Below are 27,479 nucleotides of genomic sequence, written 5' to 3'. Positions count from 1 at the left end.
CTTCATAAAATTGTACATCGACACAGAATTTTTCGAAGTTAAATAAAACTTCTTTCTGTGCAGTGATAAAAAAGAAATAGCTTACTACGTGCTGCTTTACTGCGAAATCAGCCATTTCGACGATAGGAACGCGTTTGAAGCCGGACACGTCTCGAGGTCACTATTGAAAATTTATCCACCATGTGGTATGGTGGATTCCACCATCCACCATTATGGTGGATTATGTGCTGGAAGATGGTGGCACATGGTGTATGCTGATGCTGGCGTATGATGTATGCTGGGAATAGCGGAGCGTAAAACGCTCTACAAGCGTCGGGACCTATCGTGATTAGCTGTTACACATAAATAATTGGTATAGAAGGGCGATGTGAGAAAGCATTAGTACAAAAAAAGAAGAAAAAAGCCGTATGCAAAAAAAAAAAAAAAACCTGCCGCCACCGAGAGTCGAACGTGCGACCTTCGGACCTCCAGCCGAGTACTCTACCACTACGCCACGCTGACAGTTGCTTTGAGTTCTGCAAAATGACTACTCAACATACGAATACACCGTTTGGCTTCAGCTTTGTATGTTTCATACTGAACACAGACGCGATCTTCACATCCTACTAAACTTTGCATAGTTATTAAGCGCGAAAAAACTGCTGCCGGTAACGAATGGCACGTCGATAATGCCAACAGCGCTAACTTTCTTGCAGAATTCACAACGTAACTCCAAAAAAAGTGTCAAGGGGACCGAGGAGCGGGTATAGTGAACCGAATGTTACAGCTAAGTTTAATTGCCGTTTCTCGCTTTTTCTAAAGGGCGACATGTGCAGAGGCTTTATGTCGACTCTAATCTCATTCGATAAATACGCGCGTACAGTTGATTGAGTATTGTGATGCTTTTTTCGCGCAACCTACAGCGCAGCCGTGCCAGCGCACTGATCTGACGCTGTATCATTAGCTACAACTGCAGAACAGCTCGGCCAAACGCAAGTGCAGTGCGCGGGAAAAATATGCCATCATATTGGTTCAGTAAGGCGTTCGAATTGACAAGTTTATGTTCTCGCATACGTGTCAGAGAAGCGGCGGTTGGTGAGCGGAGTCGTTTGCTGGAAGCGCGTCGCATCTATGCTGATCGCTTCTTGTGCGGACACCGTACACAAGAAAAAATGCTTCATTTAGGTTAGCTGATGCCACACCTGTGCTGTAAAGTCATTCGTACTCATCGGAATCGGGTATCCTGAAACCCAGAAGTGCCGATATACACTAGACGGACTCGGTCGGTAAGCTATGCCTAACCTTTGGTGGCAATCATGGTGGTAGAATATGAGGGTGGAAATGATACTTGGTCGGGCTTATCTCGACGCAGGCCGAAGGTAAAAGTTTTTGCATTTTAGCTTCGCATGCATTTTCACTGTTACCTTAAAGTGCCGCTGAGGTAAGTGAGTGTGCAAGAATTGCCAGAGTTGCGTTTCTAGCGTGACGGTATCAAGCGGCGGCTGTTTTCTGGTCTACCCGCTGGAAGGGCTCATTTACTTCTCGGCAACTGCGCGCCGATGTAACACAGATACTGTCGCTGTTCACACCGACACTTCTAGACCTGTAAGCATCACAATGGAGCAACACATCGCGGATGTAAACCTGATAAGTACGTGCGTAAAATGTAAACATTCACGGCTGCTGTGCTCCACAAATCTTGAGGCGGTTACGCCGCATGAATAAAAAAAAAAGCGTGCTGAAAAGCTTAATGATCGGTGTTGGCTTCTTTGAACTGTAAACATATTTTTCTACACATTGAACAGCGAAACATTAGAAGTGACAGTGATTTCACATCATGCCACCGTCATCCAGCTTTTCACCAAGCCATCCACCAAAACACGTTTTGCTCGCCACCATCAGCCAGCATTTTCCACTTAACACCAAAAAAAGCTCGCCACCACCACCACCATCTGCCACCATTTTTCCACTCTCGCCACCATCAGCCAGCATTTTCCACTTAACACCAAAAGAAGCTCGCCACCACCACCACCATCTGCCACCATTTTTTCCACTCTCGCCATCATCAGCCATTATGACCACCACAGTTTCCACCACATCCACTATTGTTTCCACCTTGTCCACCAAGAATTCCAGCATCCACCAACCCACGATTTTTCAATAGGGGTGTCCGGGCTCTTTGTGAACGATACCAATCCGAACCAAGTCCGAATCCGACATATCCCAGCATTCTCATGCGTACAACAGCTGGCAGCGCCAGTTTTCCCTCTAGGTAATTAAGAAACTGTGTGCGTGGGTAGGGTGGCTGGAATACATAGCTTGCATTGATGTCACCGTGGCTGACATCTTGGGGTACCAGCTGGTTGACATGTGTGAACTTTTGCTCGAATACACAGAGCAAGAAGCGGTGACGGCTTGCCATCAGATTAGTGGCCGGTGCCTCCAAGCATCTTTCATACCAAGCCCTGGTGTTCCTTTGTGTTCCCTCTTGGTGCAGCTGGCGAACGAAAACAAAAGAAAGTGGGAAGAGCACAAAAGAATGCGGGGGCCTAATGACTGGGTGTCCTCCTCTGCACTGACTCTCTCTAATGAGATAAAGAAGTCACGGTGGCTGCCATGTTAGGGTACCAGCGCAGAGAACCTGTCTGTGACATCACGGGAAAGCTGTGTATTGGGAGGTGCTGTGGTACTGCACTTGCGCATGGCAGTGGCATAGCCAGAGGGTGGCTGACCGAGCTACAGCGCCCCCCCCCCCCACTCCACCCTCCCCCGAAATTTTTTCATACTGCCGTGTACCGCCGACCAAAACAGCCACGTGCGCCTGAAGACATCCTGGATTTTTTCTAGAATTGCTTTCTATGGTCGAAAATACATTTGGTGTGAACATTGCTGATTTGACTGGCTGTCCTCGCTGGCCTGTAACTGGCTGTGCAGCGCATGACCATCAGAAATGCCCTGCAAACGGAGGCGTAGCACAATGGGTTGCCATTTTGCGACACAGTGACATGCTGACTAACGGGCTCTGCATTCCCACGCTGAGTTGTGCTACCGCGAAGGGGTAACCGTTGTTGACTAGTCAGAAGTTCGGGATTAAGCTATAGAGACGGTATTTGAACACACTGTTGCGGCGGGGATGCCTTGAACGTGAAAGAATCGTATCGAGCTAGCGGAGGGCCCAAAAAGGGGGGGTAGGGTCACCTTTGACAGCTGGCCAAGGACGTTTTGCTCACTTGCCCCCGTACAGACAGCGGGGAGTCATTTTCGACATATAGTATCTTTGTCTTTTTACCTAATACACCTCACACACGGTCAAAAAGTACAGTACTTCACAGTAAGCCCATTTCGTTGCTCTGAAGGACAACTTGCGGAACGTGGCTTGTGGCCTCCGCGATTAGCTGCGGTTTCTCAAATGAGTGCAACAGAAAAAAAAGAAAGTGAGAGAAAAAAAAAAAGGTGTTGCTCATTCAATCAGCAGGAGAGAAAACATTTAAAAAAACCATGCTGTTGTAGTTGGGGCTTTTGTTGACGGCGCCTACTGTGCAGACTACAGTGCACTACACTATTAAATGCAAAACATTTCTTAGTGAACCTTTCGCACTTTGAGCATTTCTATCTATCTATCTGTCTGTCTGTCTATCTAACTTACTAACTAGCGACGTACCCGACAAGATGTTCACGTTATTCATGTCATGACCCGACATTCATATTCTTCAAATCCTCTTACCCTCATATACCAATTTTGGTCTACACCAAGTTAAGGAGGCGATCATGAGAGCACCCAGACGTAGGCGGCTAGCTAGCTAGTTAAGGAGGCGATCATGAGAGCACCCAGACGTATGCGGCTAGCGAGCTAGCTAGCCGCCTACGTCTGGGTGCTCTCATGATCGCCTCCTTAACTTGGTATAGACCAAAATTGGCATATGAGGGTAAGAGGATTTGAAGAATATGAATGCCGGGTCATGACATGAATAACGTGAACATCTTGTCGCGTACGTCGTCAAACCTTTCCTCCAGACACTTGTGGCACATACCCGTTTACCACGGGCCGCGGTGTATGGGTATGCGCCACAGGTGATTGACAGCTTATATATAGGATCCCAGCAGGAATTAAACCCAAGCATTCTGCGTGTCAGGTCATGTCAGACCATGTCATGTCAGAGCCATGTCAGGTCTATAAACTGGTTTGCAAAAACGGCCTACGCAAGCGTAATGTCGGTGCAACGTCAAATATGGTTGTTGTGCTGGCTATCTAATTTTACAAGAGAGCAATAAACACTACGTATGTACTCCTACGATACAAGAGTCATCCTGGTTGACGTCTCTGGTTCCTGGCTCCGCTTTTATAGCAGTCATTACGTTGGTATTCCTATGATTCAGCAAGCTATGTTGAAGCATTGCTTGACCCAGGAGGAATACATTAACGAAAGCTACGTATGATATTGACATGATTGCACCATGAAGTGCACTTAGTTTCGATAATACTGACATATGTACTCTTAACGTGAGGGCTGACGTTACGTCGCACCATAGGTTACCCTTTAAACGCCAGCGTTGTCGACGTGCCTGGTAAGTAGTGATGCAGAACTATCGGTAAATTGACTATCGATAGTTTTTTTGAAACTATCGATAGTGTAGACAAACTATCGATAGTGCAATCGGTAGTACCATGGTAAATATTACTAGCGATATTACTGCCACGCATGTTTATTGCTTTGTTTTGATCTATTGGGGTTTCAACCACGAAGACTGTTAGCAACGTTTGACGCAGACCGCGCCGTAATGTTTGAGAAGCTTCACGATTGTTTGAGATCATTCTGTTAAGGTTACGCACCGGATGCGAATAGTCAAGTTTTTTTGAGAGCTTACGCGAGCACCAGCGATAACGCTGGAAGGTTCGATGACTGATGTATAAAAGACAACGCTTTCCACCGATGATCAGATTACTCGATGGCCGACGGCTGTTCTCGCCGCGCAGCCTGTATCGCTTGTATTTTGAGTTTTGATTTTCTGGTCACAAGATCGCCCAAATAAAGAGCTCCATATTTCCCAGTCTTGTTGCAGCATTCTTCACCGTCACAACCCCGTGACAATACTATCGATAGTGGTGTGAATAACGCTGTTGCGGGTCGGCCATATTGCCAAAATATTTGTGATAGCCTACTATCAGCTTCGCTTACTTTATGAGCAATTCTTGGCAAAAGAAATAAATTATTTCCACAGTGAAAAGGGCAGATTATGTCCATCAATAAATCCTTAAATTCACATCCAAAAGCAACCAGTTACACCTTACAATTAACAAACTTAGTTCATGATATTTTTTTTGTATTTTGAAATCATAAAGCGCAATATAAATTTGAAGCCGCGCAGTTCAACTCTATGTAACGCCTTGCTTTCCGTTAAAACTGAATAGTTTGACTTTATGATTATGTGTCAGCAAAGCACTCAGGTGAAGAACACAGTCATGTCAACTTTCTTGCCCTTCAACCTGCTCCTCCGACTCCCCTATGTACCACGCGTGCGGAGAACCAAGTTTCATTTCATTTTATTATACTGTCAGCCCCATTTGGGCTATAACAGGGGTGGAAAAAACCAACATACATACAAAAAAATAGCTACTCCCTATACAACTTCTATTATACATAACAATGAATGACAAGAAATAGGCAAAGTACTTTGCTCTTGAGGACAGAAAATAAGCAAAATATGAGCTATAAATCTTTATACACGAAATCATTTAGGTTTTTTAAGAAAGAAGGTACTCATTCCGATAAGACAGCCTGTTCCACTCACTGATCGCCCGCGGAAAGAATCTGAACTTAAAACAATCGTTGTGTGATCTGGGAGGGGGGATGTACATGTTATGCCGGTGCCTTGACGTTTCCCCAGTTTTTATATACATATACTTCGATTTGCCTATTTTTACTTGTTCTTTATAGATTAAAAAGAGTAATTTAAGCCTTTCATACTCTGTCCTTTGTTCTAGTGGTTCAAGGTGGGCCAGCTTGCAAAGCTGAGTTGGGGAGTGGCAGCGCTGGTATTTGTTAAATATGAAATGTGACTCCAATCTTTGTATTCTATCTAGCTTAGTGCGATTACTTGTTGTGTACGGATCCCATACCACCTTTGCGTACTCCATAATTGGCCGTACGAGAGCCTTGTAAGCCAAGCATTTGATTTCCGGGCTGGCATGGTGCAGATTTCTCCTAAGTCTCCACAATGCTTTGCTAGCCTTAGCACAAACAGAGTCTACATGCAAATTCCATCGTAGATCGGAAGTTATGAATAAACCCAAATATTTGTGTTGTTCGACTCTGCCAAACTCATGATCGTTTATAGAGTACGTCGTATTTAGAATGCGTTTTTTCCTGGTTACAGTCATCGTTACTGATTTTGCGCCGTTTAGATCCATCTGCCAAATGGTGCACCTGTTTTGTATTTTTTGGAGGTTTAGATTTAGTTCTGATCGATCAGTAGGAGATTTGACTGTTTTATACATTACGCAATCGTCTGCAAAAAACCTTATGGGGACCGTAATATCTTTAGGTAAATCGTTGACAAAAATCAAAAGCAGTAGTGGGCCCAAGACACTGCCTTGGGGAACTCCAGAAATAACATAGCAAGGGCAGATTTTTTTCGTGCTGACTTGAACGTACTGCTTGCGATTGGAGAAATAGGAGGAAAACCACTGCGTTAGGTTTGGGTTTTTAAAGATAGTGTTTATTTTTAACAACAGTTTAGCATGGGACACCTTATCGAACGCTTTTGCAAAATCTGAGAGTATTATGTCAACCTGACCTTGCGAGTTAATTTCAGAGGAGAGGTCATGAACAAGTTCAACAAGCTGAGTAATAGTAGATAGGCCTTTTTGAAATCCATGTTGCTGTGAATATAATATGTTGTGAACATCTAGATAAGCCAAAAGATGCTTGGTGACAATATGCTCGAGAATCTTGGAACAAGTGCTTGTGAGCGAGATGGGATGGAAATTTTTGCAGTCGTTAGTAGTACCACCTTTGTGTATCGGTATGACCTTAGCAACCTTCCAAGCAGTGGGAAAGCATCCACTACTTATTGAGGACTGGAAAATAATTGTCAAGTACTTCGAAACCCAAACTGCGTACCTATATAAAAATTCATTTGGTATTCCGTCAGGTCCTGTACTTGTCTGTCACTTTTCCTTTTTGTCAATTTTAAGGATCAGGTTCAATACTCCTTGTTCACTAATAGTTATTCCTTCTATGGCAGGTGTGTCAGAAGCCTCATTAAAAAAGTCGGTACTTGTCTGTCATCGTGGGTAAATACTGACGATAAAAAGGCATTAGAACTTTCAGCACATGCTTGTGAGTTTTCTTTATCTGCATCAAGATGGGGTTTTGTGTTTGGATTCACGTATCTCTAGAATTTTTCGGGTGCTTCGTGCAAGAACTTCTTTAGTTTAACATTATAAAAATTATCTTTGGAATTTTTAAGTAGACGTCTCAATTTCTGGCTCATAGTGTGAATTGTTTTCTTCCCTTCAGGGGCAAGGATTCTTAGAGTGAGCTTTCCGTTTTCGTTTCAGTTGCCTTTTGGCATAGATCATGTCACGCGTTATCCAAGGATTTTTCTTTGCTATCTTTTTTTGACGTGTAGGAATATACAATTGAATGCATTTAGTGACCACCTGTGAGAAATAATCCCATAGTCTATCTGTTCTTGCATTTGAATTCTGCAGGAGAACAAAAGTATCGAAAGAGTTTTCAAGTTTTTCTAAAACAGAGAAGTCATCAGCAGCCGCGAAGTTCAGAACTGTATTTTTGTAATCCTTATGCAACCTGGCGGACGCCATATCTAAGGAAAACATAACCATCTGATGATCTGATATGCCCTCGATTACATCACATGTTCTAACATTTTCCTCCAGGAGCGAAGATACAAATACAAGGTCGAGAATAGAGGATACAGCCTTAAAAACACGTGTGTAGCTAGACACAATTTGGCATAGGTTAAAACAAAAGGCAATATCCAAAAGATGTTCACAATGAGCAACTTCGGTTCCTGTAATATCATGCGAATCCCATTGAATGCCTGGTAAGTTGAAATCGCCAAGCAAAATTATTTTGTCATCCTGGTGCATATTAGAATCCATAAAACATCTTAAGTCGGTCAGAGTCGTAGCAGGAGAACAGGGGGGTCTGTACATAACTCCAATGTACACAGGGTGATCATTCAATCGAATCTTTACCCATGCGGCTTCAATATCACCAGCATCTGGCAAAGTTTGATACTTTGTCTCTTTTAATCATAAGTGCTACCCCGCCTCCTCTCCCGCCTCGGTCCTTCCTTATTAAGACGTAACCTGGCGGTGTAACTTCCACATCATGTACATCACTGTGCAATCATGTCTCGGTGATTGCCAATATGTCAGGATCATGTTCCAAGGTTACACTTTCAATTAAGTGACTTTTGTTCAGTACGCTGCGAGCATTTAAGTTGATGATCTTAAATAAGTCAACCTGTTTTTGTCTTTCAGGTCATTGGTGGTTGGGTTTAGCAGATGCTTTACACTTGACCTTTTCCTTGGCATCATCACTCCAGCTGTACAAAACATTGTTGATGAGAACTTTGTCATAAACCAGTCTAACTTTCGCTCCTTTCTTTCTTCTCGACTTGAGACCCACAAGTTTCTCCGTATCTCAGTAACACGTTTTGAGTAGTCCTCACTAATGTTAATATGAGTGCCTTTTAGCTTGAAACAATTTTTCATTATCTTTACTTTGTCTCGGTAGTCTGCCACTCTAAGGATTACAGGGCGGTCTTTGCCAGGAAATTTCTTTTCCAGTCTATGTATTCTGTCTATAGAATTCAGTTTCTGGTTAAGAATGGAGCCAAATATATCGTCATTTATTTTTTTCAGTAAGTCATCATCATTCTCAGGGCCTTTTTCTTTTACGCCTCTAATAAAAAGGTTGTTTCGTCTCGAGCGGTTTTCTAGATCGTCAACCTTACTGCACAGAGCACTCAGTTCACTATGGCTCCTATCGACTGCATTCTCAAGCTTTAGCAGCCTACCATCCACTTTATCTATGCACTCTAATTTTTTTTCATTTGTTAATAATCTGTTCTGAACTTGAATCATAGCGGACTCAGATGAGGCCTGTTGCTCTTGCATTTGCGAAATTTTAGCCAAGATAGTTTTTTCCGTTTTTAGCAGTTCCTTAAACATTGCATCTGTAATAGGTCCAGGGTTTTGCTCGATATCTCCCGACAGTGAAAGCAACAGACCTGCTAGCGCAAAACAGTCACTTATGCAGTTTAGAATGGTGTGTGGACATGGCAACATTATTAAGCAAGGATCGTCACTACGGAAACCATATTTCAAGTCGCCAACCTGCACGAGTAGGGGTACGTTAGGTGACATCGTCGCGGCTTGGTTGCCATGTCCACTGCCGCTTGAAGCAGTAGGCGTCCCTTTTATAGCCGCTGGCGTGGCGCTGGTGGGCTGAACTGGTGACATCATCATGCCACATAGGTGTGCGCAGTAAAGATGATTTCTGGGCTGCAGGCGCGGCGCCACTGGCGTATCGAAGATATCACCAGCAACGATGCACGTGCCGAGCTTGAACAGTGCATCAAAGGTGTGACGTAGATCAAACTGGCCCGTGCAAAACGCCGATGAGCCGGTCGACAAAAAAAGGCATCCCGTCAAAACCTGCACGAGTAGGGCTACGTTAGGTGACATCGTCGTGGCTTGGTTGCAGTGTCCACTGCCGCTTGAAGCAATAGGCGTCCCTCTTATAGCCGCTGGCGGGCTGAACTGGTGACGTCATCATGCCACGTAGGTGTGCGCAGTAAAGATGATGCTCGGACTGCAGGCGCGGCGCCACTGCCGTATCGAAGATTAGAGCACTGCACGGGCCGGGCTGGCCTGAAAGCCCGGGCCCGGCCCGCGGGCCGGGCCGTCCGAAGCGTTTTCCGGCGGGCCCGGGCTGGGCTCAGGCTTGAAAGTGCGGGCCCGGGCTTGAGGCTGCGGGCCGGGCCGGACCCGGACCCGCTCATTAAAAGGCGTAAGTCGGGCCTTCGAGCACACGCAATCGTTATGCATTGCATGGTCTAAGGTATACTGTGCCAAGCTGAAGTGACACGTGCAAAGAGCTGGCTCTTAGTAAAGCTTAGCAATAAAAATAGAAAAAAAAGTTGAAGTGTTTCCTGTAAAGCCTAGTGGTTAGTTTGTTTTCAGAGATGCAAACTGTGACGTCCAGAAAGTTAACAATAGAACGAGAGTATTCATTAATATTACAGCTACAATCCTTCAATCTGGTTTCCGTTCCCACCACGAAAGAGAGCTTCGAGAATCGTATTTAATCTATAAATTTAAAGCCGTCACTTGTGGTATGAATGAAAGCGCTGGCAAACTTTCATTTTTACCCATTTAGTTTCCTAAACACTCTTGACTACCCCTGCTATTATTGCCGCTATGCTTTCACGCAGATAAATTCCCTGTTTGAGCTTTGTTGTCGGATCATGACAAGATGTTACACCCGCGTTTATGTTTATCGATAACTTGCTCGCAGTTGTACCTATGACGTGCTATTGATGTTTGTGCCGGTGACACACACGTTATGTGGCTTCATCATTTTTTACTCATTGTGAATCATTTTTACTCTTTTATTCGTTTTGTCTTGCGCAAATGCGCACGCGTGTATTCTCGTTTTCTTTCTTGTCCTATCACATGCACTGTTTCCCCATGTGCTTTTAACAACCGCTTGTCAGCCGTTAACAGCGCTATGATACGTTACTGCGCATTTTATATTGCGTTACCGTCGCATGTTCGCATCACTCCGACGAAGGCTGGTCCCGCGGCCGAAACGTCAGTCCTTTACAGAACAATTTTTCCTACGTGCTTGATTTTTTTAAAACTATATATATATATATATATATATATATATATATATATATATATATATATATATATATATTAACAGCACTAACAATGGGCCAGATCATGCTTGTTCCCATGGGAGGAATAAAGATTTCAGTCTTTTATTCGAGGTTGACACATACGGTACATTTCATTTATATTCTTTGGTATTACGTGCCAAAACCACGATATGATTATAAGGCACGCCGTAGTGGCATCGGATCAATTTCGACCACCTCAAGTTCTCTAACGTGCACCTAAAGATAAGTATATACACGGGTGTTCTTGCATTTCGCCCCCATCAAATTGCGGCCGCCGTGGCCGCGGGAATCACACCCGCGTCCTAGGACTTAACAGCGAAACAGCTTAACCACTGAGCTACCACCGCGGGCAAAGCAACCAGCGCGTGTTGGCCCCGCTCGGCTCGAGCGCCGGGAACCGCCGTTAATCGGCAGTAGGGCGACCACGGTGGCGGTGCCAGGCCTCTTTGTCTGGGGCAAGCCATATGGGTCGGCTTCCCGATGTGCGGGCACGCGTCCGGGCATGTCTGGACAAGCCACCATGCTAGCTTACATCACTGCGCAATGCCACTCCTCATTGGCCACCAGTGACAACCCTCTTCCCCCATGAGCTCGCTTCTGTCTGGCGCGGGCTTGCCGTGTCAGATGCTCTCAGGCCTGCACGAGAGGTTGACGCGCTGCTCTGGCAGGCGGCTTGTTCGTGTGCTCGACTGCTGCCCTTTGTGTGATAGTCATAGCGCCGCTGGCAAGCGTACTCGATCGGTCTTGCGGAGCATCCTGCAAGCCCGTGACTGTCGCACTGTGCTGCATCTTGGGCTAATAAACCCGTGTTTGTTGACAACCTGCCTCGAGTGCCTTTTCTGAGCCGTGACGGAGAGTCAACGAACCCGGCCGTAGTGTCTTTGTTCGCTGCGGCAGTGGAGAACGTCATGTCCCTTCCCGGTCGCCTCGTAGGGTAAGCCTCGTGCAGAACCTATCTCCACAGCACCTACCAGTGCTGCAGGATTGGTGGAATCCTGGCCACTGCATTGGGAGGAGAAAGCGGGGGTGGTCCCCAACCATAATATTTAATCAGGTGTGCCGAAGAGCGCAGGCACCTGTTCAGGTATTTTCTTCCATCAACATGTCCTGCTGACTGCTCCGGGCACAGTGCCCCCTCGTGTCCGCACTGGCCACCCTGCCCAAGTAACAACAGCACCAATGCACATCCCTCCACAGGACATAGCTTCGACCTAAACGATGCGACGACGTTGGCTCGGAATCGAAATTGGGCAAAACTCCCGGAATCGTGGTTCATTCATCTTGCAGCTTGCAGCAACAACCGCGGGCCCCAACCGGAAGTTTCCAAGGACGCATGTGACACTGGTCGATCTCCGTTCATTTGTTGCCAGTGTATCTGAGAATGCTACCTGCATATGTGGTGAAACTAGACTCCCGGCAAAAATCTGCTCTGCAATCCCATCCGACGCAAGGCTCGCCAGCACTCTGCAGGACTGCTCGACTCCTTGGCTCTCAGGACGTATTACCGTCGCTTGGTCATTCGTATGCCAGCTTTTGTTTACTTTTGAACTTTTGTTATAATTAGCCACTGTTTACCATTTGAGGGATAATGGGACGAATCTGTCCCATCTTTTCTTCATCTGTAAAAGCTTCCTCCACCGCTGCACGTCGTTATCAGCGCTATGATTTTCTGTGTCCGTGGGTAAGGAACATTTGGAAAGCAACAAACAGAATATGTTTCACCCGTTTACGATACGTGGTGTCGGTGATAAGTTGGGTTTTGCTCTGTAGAATTTTTTTACAATTGTTGTTCCATTGCGTGCAAGATAGCTAAAGTTCTAGATTTATGCTATTTTTCTCCTTTTCTGAATTTCGAGAGTAGTAGTTCTAGCATAAATTTATGGACATTGCATCAAAATTGGAGCAGTATATCGGCCAATAATCATGTCGAAGCGTACTCGAATGAAAAATGAAGCCGTTTCTTGCTAAACCTAACTACAAAACAGGCCCCATAAATGCTTTTTCAAGTTTTTTAGGCACTGTTACGTCGCCAGGTATATTCTGACGGAGAAGGCGCTGAAGTTCTTTTTTGTCCTTTTTTGCGACAATGGGGGGGGGGGGTGCCGTGGCAATGAGACCAAAAGCTGTGGCTAAGACATTGTTCCTGAAACTGAGAAGCAAAAGAAAATAATGATGAGATCGATGCTCTAGATAGTCAGGATGTGAAAGAGAACAAGAATATACAAAATCTAAGAGAAAAACTAATACTTCAGACAAGGATGAAGTTCATGAATGCATTTACAGAATTCAGTGCATTCGGTGACACCGCATTGATGTGGTTTGCCTTGATTCATAGCCGCAATTTTATATGTGGGTGGAAATTCAGGCATAACGGAGGTGATTGTCCTTATCTACACGGACAGAAGAGACACGAAGGTGCTAGAATGGTTGGTGTATGCGAAGAGGTCCGACAGAGCCGCTGGCACAGCACCACAGGCGCAAGGGCACATTTCGTACCACAGCCGGAAATAAGTTGCGCCAGTGTTTTTTCTTCCTTTTTTTTTTGCACAGTTTATGAAGTGCTCCTTTGTACCACTTACTTCGAGCATTTTCGTGCGAGAAATTCGGCGAAAGGATTGCAGCTTGGTACACTCATGACGCAATGGGACAGGTGTTCCACTTTTTCAAAGACCCGTCATGGGTCAATGGGACACAGACGTCCCACTTTGCTCTCGTAAACTAATGGTCATATTTTGGTGAAAATTGTTTCATACTATTTCAAAGTATGTTATTTGGATATTTGGCAGGCATAATTTTTGTTATCATGTGAAAAATATAGATGAACCCACAAAGGGTTAAGCATATGCTTTTGAACTATTAACGAATTACGATTCGAGCTTTTACACATGCACACACACACACATATGTGTGTGTGTGGCATGTCAACGCACGCGCGCACGCACACACACACACACACACACACGCGCGCACACACACACACACACACACACACACACACACATATATATATATATATATTGACATGCCCACCCACCCCTCTGAAAAAGATTTCCGGCTACGCCAGTGGCGCACGGGAGTGGCAGGATTTTCTCTTTGGGGGTGGCAACCTGTGTTGCATCGTGGCTAGTGGAGTGGAGGAATGCTGGTGTGGCTTGAGGGGGGATGGGGTTCAGGTGCCCCTTTTACGTCCCTCTGCGAATGCCCATGCACTCGCGTTTGTCATTGCTAGATTTTTGCCGGGGAAAGATCATTATCAGTGTGAAGTGTTATTTCGAATGAACCACTGTTTGGGTGAAGGCAAAATTATCTTAACCTTCGTAAGGTTTATCTGCACATTCACAGAGTAAGACCGAAACCTTCTTCCAGTGGGGGTGTTGTATCTTTGATGATGTTTTCTATGGCGCTCGACATCATCACGCAATTTTCGAACATTTGAGACATGTATTTACTCCTCATCACGCTACATTAATGTACCTTGATAGTGTGAGTTGCTTTGTCCATTTGTTCCTTGCCGTTTCCTCAATGCTGAATTCGCATTACACTTCAGGTCGCGCCATCGATGAGCAAGTATGCTGGTCTGTTGTATAGAAATTGAGACAGCTATTAGTTTTATGGCTTCAAAATTTAATTAGCATCATTTTGTGAGCAATACATTGGTGGATGTTCTTTTAGATTATGCATGGGTTCAAATTTTTTAAATTTGTTCTTGCTTTTTGCCTGGTTGAGCCCCTTAAAGGGACCGACAACTGCCCAGAACATGAAATGAGATGACTGCACTGATGGAAAGATTGTCCGTCGCATTGACTCAAACCAACCCTGTTTATCTCGTGAGAGGCGGATTTATATTTTTATTTATTCATTGAAAGTCGCGAGAAATGACCTTTGGCGCCTCTGGCGGCAAAATCATACACGGTCCGATGAAGCCGGTCACGTGATCATTGATTGATGTATGTGTTCGATGACTTTTCTGTTAGTATTGAAATATTATTCATTTCTTTATATTAAAAGATGTTACTCCATAAAATGTACATACAGGCCTGCGATAGTTGTATGCAACAACGTGGCGCTACCTTCGCCTGGCGTAATGATCCCATGCCGCGAAAAGCCATCCATGACACAGGCGCAGGCAACCTTGGTCGCAGGCGTGCAGAACGCTGTACAAATACCGAGAAGGTGTATAAAGCCACATTATCTCATTGTAACAGCTTGCTATTTTCAAAAATTGCTGGAAAGCTCCAAATAAAGGTGGTTAAGCATAGCTACAGTAACTCCTGCGAAAGCAGAACAACGACAACTTTCACAAGGGCTAGCGGCATTGCTATCAATTCTCAGCGTTGCTGGAGCGAGCCTTCATGCGTGTTTGGAGCCTTTCAGATCGAAAAATACTGCTTATAAAATAACTACGTGCTTTTAGGATAAACCACTGCAGCTACAAACGCTACGAAGGGTAAGCTTCCTGTCGCGCCGTAAAAAGCTGGGTCGAGAAAAATCAGTTGTCGGTCCCTTAAAAAAAAAAGAACCCGCGATCGTCATGCAGAAGAATTTTACCACTGATATGTATTGTCAGTTGTTCACATGTTTGATGTAGCCAATTTCTGCAACACGCTGCTTACAGGGCAGCAACAAGCTACCTACTTACTATCTTTGAATGCAAGCGCACTTTGCTGAACACATGTGTCAGCCTGCTTTATGTTATCTGTACTTTTATAGTGACTTTGATGGGTACAGCTGCTTTCAAACATCGCACATGTTCTAGTTACCTGACTTTGCAGCTATCCTGCAGTGCTGTCTATGGGCACAATTAAAGGGGTACTGACACAAAAATTTTGGCCTCGAGTTTTTTTACTGCAATGTGTTGCTGGGGGCCTGTCAGTCATAACACGGCACATCGTTTGCTGCAGCGCGCGACAGATAATTAATTACAGGCTCCTCAGTATGGACCAGTGTGAGTTTTGGTTTCAAAAAACGACAAGCTTGCGGGTGCAACTGTCACCACCTAGTGGCTGCAGCGCTCGATCACGTCAGCACACAGAAGTGTGACGCACTTCCGCGCTGTTCGCGTCGTCTCCTCGCATTCGCACGCTTGCCGCACGTGCTGCGCGATGTCGTCGCCATCATCGTCCTCGTTATCGTCGTCCTCCTCATCATCGTCCTCCTCATCGTCGTCTCTTGGCGACAATTTTCTTGAGACACCAACAGCGCAGCGGCGAGCGCGTCAAAACAGAAATGGCGGCTACGACGTCATCGTAACTTGTTGTACCGGCTACAACGGTTACGTAGGGGAAGTAGGGGGGTCACCTCGGGTCACCTCCGAGGGTGTCAATGCAACAGGTGCGGCCTATTATGCTGGATCGCGTACGCGAACTTCAAAATTCATATAAAATACCTTCCAAGCTTTATTCGCTGTCGATATTTTGCAGATGGTACACGCACGTACACGGAAATCGATCCAGCAGGCTATCTCGGCCGCGAAATTTTGTGTCAGTACCCCTTTAATGCATGCACTTTTGCAATGTGTGCAGCCCGATTGCAGAATGCGCTTGTTACTATGTAGCCCGCAATTCAATACACAAGCTAAGTATTGCTGCATTGCTCTAATAGTTGACAAAAATATAATAAAGAATAAAACACAACAAAAAATAAGATGTTCACATAAATGCATTTATCAAAGCAATCGTTCATGTTTTTAAGAGCGCTACAAAGTGTTTATTAACTCCATGTGCTCGCGCTTGTCACACACGCACGTAAAAACCTTTGCAACACTTAAACGGGTTCTGCACATTTACCTTAGTCAAAATGTTTTCATCTTAGATGGCTGAATTATAGCTCTGTTGACCTTTGGGATGGCCTGCTTCCAAACTGCAAATCTGTCTGCATGCCGGTGTACGGAAAGCGACACCTTTTCCGCGCATGTTCTCTACCCCGAATTGAAGCGCCTGGACAAAACATGGTCTCAGAGTTTTCATTTTGTAGATGCCATTCCTCTCGAGGCACACTAATCGCGTAAGGTGACACCTCCGGGCAAGGGAAACACAGCTCGCTTTTCACACCTCCCCATCTAGCCACCCTAGCGTGGGTATCATAGCGTGGGAGCACGACTCTGGAGAATTGAGACAGCGGCAGCTAGTTCATGTACTCGCCACCTTGATCACCAAAACACTTGCAATCCGGACGATGAACACCCGCGATCCAGGCAACAATAACAACAGAGCACAAATGAAACGTGGCCGGCATCCAACTGCTATAATTGAATGTAGCTTATCTTTTGAAAACTTTCGCATGTACTAGTATTTCATCAAACCTTAGTTGAGTACTACAGTAGAACCTCATTGAATACGTTCCCGCTTAGTACGATTTCCCGGCTCTTACGCTTGAAATCGCGAAAATTAAAATAACCCAATACAGCTGTGTGTAATACGTTCCCGGAAAATACGATTATTCGGCAGCAACGTTCAGCACCGTGGAAAACTGCGGTCTTATGATACGTTTTGTACTCAGAAACTCTTCATTCAGGTGTGCAAAAAGGGCCCTCTCGTGTACTTGTGAAGCGTGAAATGGCAGACAGCCGCTGTGCGGCGACGGCGGCTTCTCCAGAGTGCCTTTCCTCCCTCCGCGCTGTCTGGTTTTCTCAATTGTCCCCTCCGTGTCTCTTCCTCATGTCTCGATCGCGGCTCTCTGTCAAGCACACACCGACCCGAAGGCAGGCGGCGACGCTGGCCGTCAAATTCTTGAAACGGCTTTCAAAAAAATAAAGTATTTTCTGTAGCACCTGACACGATTTTGCTGAACATTGCAAATCCTTCATCCGTAGCACGGTACAAATGCACACTCGTTCCACACACTTTTGTTCAGGCCCCATGGCTACAACAACAGCCGAAAGACTAACAATGCGGCCCAAAGAATGGAGGCTGTCGCTCCTCCAGGCCGCCACGGTTCGGTACAAGACCTGCGGAAACGCGCATGCGTCCGCCGCTGCTGCACAACACGCCGCGACGTGTAACTAGGGTGGCTAGAATGGGGAGGTGTGATGACCGCGGTGCCGCTATCATTGCCTAGCGAGGCCCCGCTGCGCGCTCTTGCCACTGGGGGGAAATTCGGTGCATCAGTCAGGGGCGCCGTGGGTATCTGCAGTTCGTGAGCAAGTGTTGCTTGTGTCTCGTGTGTCATGCGCAGCAGCGCAAGTTAGCTCTCGTGGTCAGTGTAGTACGGCCTGCTTTTCTTGCGTTTCCTGATCCTTTAAAGCAGGTGGTGTGAGCGGATGTCGTTGTTCCCTGAAATGTTTTGGGGAATGCCACTGAGGGAAACAGCGCAAAGGTGGTGTTTTGTGCCATGTTGCGACGGTGGTTACAAGTGCTGCGGAGAAATTTGAGTGTCTCTCTTTAGTGAAGCTGCCTGCAAAGATGAATTTTAAAAGTGGGCACGTACCATACCGAGGGCCGACAAGCCACTACAAGACAATTCTGCGGTATTCGAAATGGCTCGAACGTATGTACCTTGCAAGCTACGACGTTCGTGCACGTATAAGCATATATAAAATGACATTTGGACGCTTCTTTGCCAAGCTGTAAAACTTTGGCAAAGAGCCTCAAGGGAGGAGGTGTGTCCCCCGACTTTTGGAGGCCCTGCTTTCCCAAGACCATCTGCTCCCTGAAAACGAAGCACCTTTTTTGGACGACACTACCTGCCGAAACAGCAGAAATTACTTTGGCCATGTGGACTACAAAATGATGCCCACCTGGTTTACTGCATTGCGGGATATGCAGCCAGGACGCGCAGCTTTTTAAGTCATATTGTGACGCTTGCAAGAATGCCTGCCTTGTGACACAGAAAGTGTACCGCATCATTTGCCAGCAGAAGCTTGTAAACAGTGGTACATGCCGGGCTTCGTCTGGATCCAGAAGTAGTAAAGGTTCTTTTGCGTCTAGCAGCCCCCATATGTGCCACGGATTGGCTACAGGGAGCATATGAGCTGCTTTAACAAGATCGCTTGCCATGTTTTGCTGCATTACACGTGTTCGTTTTCTGCTCAGAGGGCGGAACCAGCATGCTACTGAAAACAAAGCCAATAGGGTTAAGCCTGTGTTACGTAATATTTTAATGTTCTGCATTGAATGTACTGTTGTGAATAAACGTATTAAGGCACCAGTCTTGTACTTTATAGCAATGTTTTACCGCATTGCAGAAAAATCTGCGTTGATTTCCTATCTTTAAAGTACAGTGGTGTGGTGTCACACCGGGCCCATGCCCCCCCCCCCCCCCCCCCCCCCCCGGACTTAATTTTTTTGCCATGGCATACGGAACACAAAATGACACTCGACCACATCTGCCTGCCCGGCCCCAACTACAGATCAAGGAGGTGCTTCCCCCCAGAAAAAAATTTCTGCCTACGCCCCTGTTAAAGTATTATTACAGTCGCAAATATGTGATTGATCTGCGAGCGACGCATGCAGGGTTTTCCAACCTGCTGGCTCTCGGTAGCGATTCCTGTAAACACTTTTCGTAGGACACAAGTGCGCCAACCTCGCAGAGGTGTCCGCAAACACCCGCACTCTGTCGCAGGGGTCTACAACTCACCTCAACTAGCGGGTCACAGTCGCGAATTTAGATTTAGTCTCTCAATTAAAATGAGGGGGGGGGGGGGGAGTTGAGTTAACATGAAGCTAACGTTGCCATTTGAAAGAATTAAGGCCTTTCCCATATCTCATATATGGGTCATTTCTGAAAGGGATTTGCCGTGAGAAACACATCGACATTGATCTCCAGAATGTCAGAAATGTGAACACCGATTTTGAAATGTTATAGTGTTTCTGCTACACAGTTATTTTTCAACACATGGTGACCGAATGGGGTACCATCATGAAAAAAATTCGAGTCCATTCATGTCTGTATAGCCCATGAACGTACTTATCAATAAAATTTAAAAAAAATACGAGGAAAGGCAGTCATCTGCGGATCGGGCCGCTAGCAAAAGGTCCGCGAGCCGCGTGTTTGACAACCCTGCTGCATCGGCTGCATGGTCGGCGCTTGGAAATTACATGTGAAATGAAATGAGACCAGTGAAAGACTTCATAAAGTTCTCTCGACGTCTATAACACTAAATAAAAGTGCAGCGCAAGCATTGCAGCAAGGAAAGAGCGCGCCCAAAGCCGGCACAGAGGTAAGCAGATGAAGCGAGAAAACCACGGCGCCCCCGCCAGCAGCGCCATCGCGCGGCAGGAACGCGTTTTTGGGCCAGCTTCCGGAGGCCGGTCATCACAACGTTTCTAGAACCAAGTCAGTTTCGCAGCTCCCCATAGACGCTTGCTCTCCGAAGTGGACGCGACGAACGCAAGAACTAGCGGCGCTGCAGTTCCATCTTGCATCATGCCTCAGGCGTTCGCAAATCACGCACAGAGTACAGAGAAAAGAAGTACGCAGAAACGCGCAACGCGTCGCAAGCGGCTACTCCTCGCGCGTCTCAGCTCGCAGCGGCATGTGCGTCGCCTCCACAATTAGCTTCGACAACGCGCCATTGAGAGCAATGATGCGCTGCCGTATCTGATCCCGGGGGCCACGGCAAGTGAAGCAAAATGGAACAGCAGCGCCGTAAGTTCACGCGTCAGCCGCGTGTGCCGGCTCGCGAGCGGAGCTGCAGAACTGTACTGGTTCTAAAAACGTTGGGTCATCACACCTCCCCATTAGCCACTCTTAACCATAGAGTTAATATACTGACTGTAGAGGAAAAGCTCGCCATAGGGCCCATGCACTGAAACCTATAACCACATGGGTTCCGCCATGATGGAACGAAACGATAGTTGCCAGCGTTGCCAGACCCTGAGACGCTCGCTATATTTGACGGTAGTAATCAGTTTTAATCTACCAACCTAAGCCAGCTACGCGCTGTTCAGAGAACATCAGCTGTGTTTTGATGCGTGAAGCCGTGCGTTAGTGTACGGTTGTCTGTGCAGCTGGTCCGGTTAACAACAGTTAAAATTTCACACTGTTTGGGCATGGTTTTTACTAGGCACTCCCTACCAAAGTTTCTCCGTTCGCTGGCACAAAGGTCACTCGACAGATTCGCAGCTCGAAGCAAGTCCGTAGGCCGTGGTCGCGCGCTGATTCGACTTGCAATGACGAGACACCTGTATCCATGTTCTTTTCAGCCAATTGCTGCCGTACTTCATCGCAGAGAGCCGTAAAGCAGCAAAAATGTCGATTGCAGCATGCAGCGGCGAATGTGAGTGAGACATCTCCCGAAAGCTTCAATCGAAACTAAAGTTACACGGCCCACGAAGCTTTATCGCCGTTAAAAAGTCTAAAAAAAAATCGGTTGCGACTAGTTCGTACATAACTTTCAGGGCATGTCTCATCTCTTCTTTGCCGTCCGTCCTGGTTTGCACTGATGCACTGAAGTTTCCAGCTCGAAAGAAAAAAAGGCTGTCACATGAAGTCGAGTGGTATGCGGCGACAGAAAACGCACACAACGGGACACTATGACAACTACGAGATACACGACGTGAACGAAGTTTCAGGGGCTTTAACACGATGCGCAAACCGGCGCAATCGGCAGCAAGCACACGCTCGCGTACTCGCGAGTGTTGATATGGTGGTGCCATCTCGTTAACAAGCCTGCAACGCTCCTTTCCGCGCGCAGTAAATTGCATAAATAGCCATCGTATTCTTTCGTAGAAGTATTCAAAATAAACACAAAACAATATCCGCAAGTTTTTAATTGTGCAGATGCTTCTTTAGGATTCATATGTGATGGCAAGAATGACAACGCTCCAAGATGTCAGCGTTCTTGTGGTTATAGGTCTCGCGGCCCAGCTTTTCCTCTAGAGTCAGTATATTAACTCTGTGCTCTTAACTCTAACGTAACCGTAGCAACGCCGCCATTGTGCCCAGTAAATATGGCCGCTAATTTCCCCCACACTTTTCTCCCGGAGCGCGTTCGTTTTCGGGTTGCTCCTCGTTTTTGTCTGGCTGAGCAATTCTGCCTACCAGCGGGTCGTCAGAAGCTGCCAGAAAAACTTTGTTCTGGAAGATATCTGGGAGGTTTCTGGTTATCAGACGCCAGAACGAGACGATGCCAACGATGCGTGCTCGCCGCCATCTTTGTGAGGACTCGAGAGATTGCAATGCGGGCGCTTGGGGACTTCACCTTCGGTTGCTATTACGCCGGGCGTTATCTTTTAAGGCGTGTTCCGCTATGCGAGAGGTGCGATTACGAGTGGTGGCAAACATACCAGGGCATGTCTCAAGTAGACAGAGAGAGTGGTGTTGGGCGGTTATAAAATTACTTAAAGAAAATAAAAGTTTAGGCCCTGCCTGCTGCACCGAAGTATCGCAGGCTACTCAAGTAGACAGAACGCAAACTGATCAGCGCGAGTGGGCGACGTAGTATGCGATAGCCGCGAGCAGCTGTCCCTTTCGGGGACGTTTATCACTTTCGCCAGAGTTCGCATATCGTGTTGTACCGCGATTGTTACGTGCACTTCGAAGAGTTGAGCTTTAGCGGGGTGGCAGTTTTCGTCACGGACGGGGCGAGTCGCGCGGTGATCTTGCGAACATACATGATTGTATCCCAATGCGTACGCTCGAGAATATCACTTCCGCTCTTCGCCAGACCCCATATTTCAAGCGGCAATGCAGAAAGAACCGACGCTCATGCGGCACAAAGTTTCGTCTGCTGACACGGCGGTAGCGTTGTTTTACGTTTACGCTGGTTGTCCCCATAGGTCGGCAAACTCACTCAGACTCTGATCAAGCTGTGAGCCGAGTCCGGCTGAGGAAAAATTTAGTGAGTCTGAGCCCAGAGTTAGTCTGGTTTGAGAAAATTTTGGTTAGTCTGAGTCCGGTTGAGGAAAACTTGGGTGAGTCTGAGTCCGAGTCAGCCTTAAGCGCAAATATACTTGTTGAGTGAGTCTGAGTGAGCCAGAGTGAGCTCCACCTTTTATTGCCGACCTATCATCCTATCTACTCATCTTCAGCATTACTATCAGCCTTATATCGGCGTTCGCTTATACTGTTCTATTACACATATCTCAGCGCACTAGCGTCATGCGCCACCTCAATAATTATTGATCAGAGGCGTGAGTTAAGGTGGGGGAGGGGGGGTGCCATGATGCACTCCAGCAAGCAGTTTCGCGGGAAGTTCTTGATAAAGATATTCGTGTGAGTCACGATTTCATAAAAATGACCTTACTGGATTGACAGCACTGATACCTTGTATTTGAATGAACAAATCAAAATGCACATCGTGTAGAGCATTGATTATGTGAGAAATTGGTGCAGAAAGCGTTGACAACATGATCGAAAAAGGTAATTTTAGGCTAGTGGACTCATCAGTCGACTCACTCGGACTCACCCAGACTCAGATCAGCCGTGAGTCTGAATCTTAGTGAGTCCGGCTGAGTAATATTTAGGAGAGCCTGACTTGCAGTGAGTCAGTTAAGAAAAATTTTTGGTGAGTCTGAGTCCGAGTCAGTTTGGTTGAGGAAAATTTTGGTTGAGTCTGAGTCCCGAGTGAGCCCTAAGCAGAAAATACATGATTTGAGTGAATCTGAGTGAGCTCCACCTTTTTTGCCGACCTATGGTTGTTCCAGAGTTTGATTTTGCAATATTCGGGTTGTCTCGGGATTTCAACACACGACTTATTTCCGGTCAGGACCGGAACATAGCTGGCTGACCTCTGGCTGCCAGCGAGATGCCAGGAGTTCGAAAACCGAAGAGTCCCTCCATGTTTTCGCCCTTGCACCTCAATATGGCCTTGTCAGCCTCAATTTTACTCTATTCGGATCGTACGTTTTCCTGGATCGTACGTTTATTTTCCGCCTTTTTTATTCGGAAACGTATCAACGAGGTTCTACTGTATTATGTCATCAAAGATTAGTTAGTGTAGTAAAGCATAAGTTAATTATGAATTACGATAGTTACATACTGTAAAAGCTTAATTCAATTCTTGTTCATTTAGAAAATTGGATAATTTGGACTTTTTCTCTGGTCCCGGCCACTGTATGCATTGTTTAATGGCATCAAACACTCGTTAACTCAGTCACATTGGCCTCAACTCGGTTAATTTGGATGATCCCTGGAGCGCACCGAGTGCTGCAAATGTGCGACCCAAATGGAGGCGAAAACGGCATTCACAGACAACCGGAACGATGTGTAACTGTCCGCATCACTATCTCATCAATTAGTGACCATGCTTTTTGTCGCATGTGAATCCGGGAGCTTCGTTTAATTTGATGCAATGTGCGCACAGTGTCACAGACCTCAAACATTGCGGAAGCTGTTGAAGAGCTTTCAGTCGTGGTCGATTGCTGGCATAAGACTTGTTTGCTACATCGTTATGATGGACGATCATTGCCGGCCACTTTACCTACGAAAGAACTTTACTACGAAAGAATGTGCGCGTGGTGGTGGTGGCTGTACATACAGCATAACCTCATTACAACAACCTTCATAGTGAAGAGTCTTGATTTTGGTCTATGTAAAGGGAGTATGTGACATCCAAGTACTCTTACAACATACTTTATGTAAACACTGAATGGGTCTGTTATAACCGGAGAGAATACGAGTCACAAAACATGGTCTTCTTTTAACGGGGGGACCAAAAAAAAAAAGCGATTTTTGGAAAATCGCACTTTCAGTTTCTGTAGCCCATTTTCTATCTGATTTCAAAATATCTTCACTGAAACTACGTAGAAGTGCTATAAAATTTATTTTGCGCCTGCGACTTGGCGAAAATTGCGGAAATAGCAAAAAAAAAAAAACCAGCGTTTTGAAATTATAGCTTGGCAACGGTAAGGTGGCTAGAATGGGGAGGTGTGCTGAGCGCCGCGCGTTTCCCTTGCCAGAGAGGGTCCTCTGCGCCCGATGCCGCCAGGGGCGCTGCTGCAGGGGGCGCAGGTACAGCCGCCGCTGTCGCAGATTGCCCGTGGATGGCCATTACAAGGAAACGCGGCCGTGATTTTTTTTCTTTTCACCATTTACGTCATGCAGTCATGCAATAGTGAGCTGTTGTGAAGATGCCCTATAAAACCGAAGAGAACTGAACGCTGGTGCTTCGTTCCTGGCTGCTACGAAAACTCTGAAACCAAAGAACTGAATTGCGAAGAAATACAATGATAGTGATTAACAAAATGTATGTTCGCCCTATCCCGGTATAGGGCGCCGTTTTCTTGTTGTTTTTTTTTCTCTGGCAACGCAGCTTAAAAAAATGAAACCTCTAATACTATTAGAAAGGAATGATTTGCGCTTGTGCCTTGGACTTCTAATGTTCGTTGCAAACAACGTGTTAGATATGGAAGCGCGATTACCATGGTCTGTAATTAGATCAGAGACACCAACAGGTAAAACGTACATTTTTAAAGATATACAGTTCACATCAGAGACGATCATTATATGTTTTCATTTAAAAATCTAGTTTATTCTTCGAAGCACATTGGTCGCGAGTGAACACCCCTCAAGATTATATTCGCATTAGCGCTGCTAGAACTACTCAATGTAAAAATATAACATACTGGCTCTTCAAGTAAGCTCAGTTCGATCCTTTGCGCACACTGTCGTGATATTTTTTCTCCTAATGCTAAACAAATGCCATTTCTGTAGTTAAAGTACCAGTACACAATTACCTTGCTCACATGACAATTAGCCATACAACTCAGTATGTCAATAAAAAAACCACGACTTATGCTTCGGTAGAGGGTAAGGTTAGGACAACGTCACTAGACTAGGTTGCTAACCTAGTCTAGTAACGTTGGGTTAGGCATCATTTCTCGCTCTTTTCGTGGTCTTTTTTCAATTCGACTCCCTCATACACCTAAGGCGCTTAGCCGTGCTCCCTATTGGGTTGCAGAAATTAGCGCTTTTTTTTCTATCTTCCTCTTATCATCGTCTATATACACCTATATTAATTCCAGAAATACTGGCTGTGTTTTAGCAAGCTCCCGTCAAATGACTCAACAGCAGTTATAGTTACAGATTATCTTTCGGTATGTTCCAGCACTTCCTATATACGGCAGCGAATTCAACACTCCTGAGCATGTTTCGTTATCTAATACCTGCAAACTTACAAAAATTTGGTTGCTGAGGTACTGGGCCACCGCGGATTGTATCTAAATGAAATGGTGGATTCATGAGCCTCAGTATCTCTAATGTGGAGCTCTGATTCCTATTACCCGATACGGCTTATGCGACAGCTTTAAGGTATAGAAATGCTTGTTGCAAAGCGACACTGGCAATTATCACTGGATTAAGTTAAAAACTTCGTACATGTAAGGTATTGCTGGAATAAACAGCGGTGGCATCGTGACCATTAGAAGTTTCTTACAGCAAGATTACGCGGTCAAATTCCACGAGTGAATTTTATTTATATAATGCTGGTCTCATGTTTGTCCCGGGCCGTTGTGCAAATTTTGCAATCAATTGAAACAACGGACCACTTCCTTTATTCTGTCGCCGATATTACAATTAGAAAAGAAGGTACCTCGTTGCTCCACTTCAGAAGATATGATTAACAATAAATTACGGTTTTTATATTCAGGAGGGATGTCTGTTATGCTGTATTCGGTTATATAAATATGGCGAAAAGATTACCGCGATGGTTTTATTTTTCTCTGCCTTTTCTTTGTTCCAAATCCATTTGTGTCTAGATCGATCTTTTGCGTTACTTCAGATCTAGATATTACTACCCGAGCGGTTATCTCTTTCATAAATTCCATCTGACAGTATGACGCTTGCCCATTATTATTTTCATTTACTCGATGTTTACTTTTTAATCTAACTTTCTAGTTACCCTTAGCTTCGTATGTGTTTTTTAAATTACCCACATTGTGTGTGACGAATTTTTTTCTTTCAAGGAAGTAACACCAATCGACATTTGCTGGTTGGTGCGCACCGCATGTCACTCGATATATTCTTTCTCGCGTGCATTTCCTTCACGAAAATCAGTAATAAAGGAGAGGAAGATGAGAAGCGTACATTGAGCTTGTTGGTACACATTCATATATAGTAAAAAACAGCGCGAAAACTACAAGGACGAGACAGCGCTAGTCTTGTTTCATCTTTCTCGTCTTCGTAGTTTTCACACTGTTTTTTACTATGAGAGGAAGATGTTAACAGTATGCCCTTTTTGACTGCACCCGCTGAAAGAGAAAAGGAAAAGACGATTAACGCAGCAAACTGTTGCAAGCTAATAGCGCGAGACAGGTTTGCCGAACATGAGCGGCGCTACGCGGCACGTCGTCTGCTCGACTCCCCGCGCCTCTGGTACAGCGCCCCTTGCGGCATCGGCGCGATTTGGGGACTGGTTTTCGCGGCCGCTTTTCACACCTCCCCATTCTAGCCACCCTAGCAACGGCGCAACCAGTCGCCACCATTTTGGGCTCGTCGTAAAGATCATTTCTCCGTGTTCAAGTTCTTCGTTTCAGCTAGCATTCTCATTCAGTAACAAGCGTACAAAAACCACATGCTTGAAGTTCAATTCAAGGCCTCCAATTGGTTGCTTCTGGTGATGCTCACTTCGGTATCGTCGTCTGCTGCTTGTGCGTCGCGAGGTCGTAGCTGTCGAAAATTGC

The 27,479-nt window shown here is 45.8% G+C and overlaps 1 protein-coding gene and 1 pseudogene across 1 annotated transcript in view; both read right to left on the bottom strand.

The window, feature by feature from the left end:
• Positions 1-27,479, bottom strand: part of LOC119400584 (eukaryotic translation initiation factor 3 subunit D) — a 118,748-nt gene that overhangs the window by 81,403 nt on the left and 9,866 nt on the right. The window lies entirely within an intron of this gene.
• LOC125759235 (uncharacterized) lies at positions 7,523-9,852 on the bottom strand (annotated as a pseudogene).

Source organism: Rhipicephalus sanguineus, chromosome 7, assembly GCF_013339695.2.
Source record: "Rhipicephalus sanguineus isolate Rsan-2018 chromosome 7, BIME_Rsan_1.4, whole genome shotgun sequence".
In the NCBI taxonomy this organism is placed as follows: Eukaryota; Metazoa; Arthropoda; class Arachnida; order Ixodida; family Ixodidae; genus Rhipicephalus; species Rhipicephalus sanguineus.
This window is presented reverse-complemented; position numbering and strand designations above follow the sequence as displayed.